General features: G+C 40.5%; 1 protein-coding gene across 5 annotated transcripts in view; it reads left to right on the top strand.

Annotated features, from left to right (window-relative positions):
* The window catches only part of LOC106882899 (uncharacterized), a 21607-nt gene that overhangs the window by 13302 nt on the left and 6919 nt on the right, over window positions 1-1386 (top strand). Inside the window, exon 1 of one of the 5 annotated variants that reach the window (XM_014933724.2) lies at window positions 204-706. The exons of 3 other annotated variants lie outside the window; for them this stretch is intronic. The gene's annotated coding sequence lies outside the window, so the exon portion shown is untranslated. Of the gene's footprint in view, window positions 1-203; window positions 707-1141; window positions 1238-1386 lie in introns of those variants that run through there. One more of the 5 variants, XM_052975166.1, reaches the window with a different exon arrangement.

Genomic DNA, 1386 nt, shown 5'->3' with positions numbered 1-1386 from the left:
TTCACGCGCCAACGCCTTAAAAAACACGAAGGATGCGTTGAATAAACGACTGGTATGCGTTTTGATTATAGGTGTCCTTGTCCTGGGATTAAACAAGTCTTCACTTAATTACACCTTTCCATTTGAAATATGCTTTCGACGCCTACAGTCGTGTACAATATTATATTTGTGATACTTTCATCCTTTCGTAACTCCAGAGGAGTCTCGGTTCAATGAAGAGGTTTTATAAAGGCGAAACTTGCCCCTTGTTTACAATAATATTAATACAAGGTGCGCTGACGTTTTCTCGTCGCTACATAATTATTTTTAATCAGGTATTAATTTATTTGAAAAGAAACCCACACAAGCTAAAATATTGTCAGATTAAAGAATGCAGTCCTTTCAGTATATCTCTGGGATATTATATGTTGGTAGAACTGCTCTCGGTTAGATGTAAAACGATTTGTCGATCCCGGCGTGATTTGAACTCAAACCGTAGACAAACATCCAATCCTGTATGTTAACCTCTGAGCTACACAGACAAATCAGTCACTGAGTGATATCCTGAGAGAGAGAGAGGGAGAGTAAGTGACTGTGTTAGTAAATGTGGTGGTGGTTAGTGGTGTATTGTTAGTCTTCTACTGCTCCAGCCATTTATCTCTCTCTCTTCTGATACATTTTGGATTACTCTGTCACCCTGTCCTCCTGTGACAGAGCATTTTCTTCTGTAAGTATCCGTCTTGCTTTAATTATTACATTACCTTGACACTGCCCTTGTTGTTGGGTGAAGCATATACTTCACAACACCTCGTCTTCCGTCCTTCTTTGCAAGATCTAATCGCTCCATGCCCAAATAAGAAATGTTATTTCTCTTTTATCTACACACACACACACACACACACACGGCTGTACGTATTGATGGCTGGTGCTGTAATACCGAGGTACATTGTCGTCGGTGAAGCGTGTCTGGTTTAGTTTCGATTCCCGGTCGGAACCGCTTCGGTTTCAGGTTCTTTGCGTAAAACATAGATGTCGGTCGCAAATTTCCCATTATTTCAGCCTATAAATCCGACCATTGAAATTGTATGTATACCAGCTTACATGTTAATATGTGTGAGTCTGTGTGTGTGTGCGAGAGAGAGAGAGAGAGAGAGACGGTGTGTGCGTGTGATACAAGTCTGTCCGTCATCTGTGTCTATAAAAGAGACAAGTGTGCAGTCGTCATCTTTTGTGTGTGTGTATATCCGTCATCGATATTGTGAGTACCTATGTTTCAAAAAGACCCCCCCCCCAGTATTTCTCTCTTCCGGTCAGTGTTGGTCGTGGTCTTGTTTTTGGTGCCTACCCGACCTAACTGTCCACACTCTCCTTATATATATATATATATATATATATATATATATATAT

The sequence above is a fragment of the Octopus bimaculoides genome, chromosome 20 (genome assembly GCF_001194135.2).
Source record: "Octopus bimaculoides isolate UCB-OBI-ISO-001 chromosome 20, ASM119413v2, whole genome shotgun sequence".
Classification (NCBI taxonomy): domain Eukaryota; kingdom Metazoa; phylum Mollusca; class Cephalopoda; order Octopoda; family Octopodidae; genus Octopus; species Octopus bimaculoides.
Note: the sequence above shows the minus strand (reverse complement) of the source record. Positions and strands in the feature narration are given on the sequence as shown.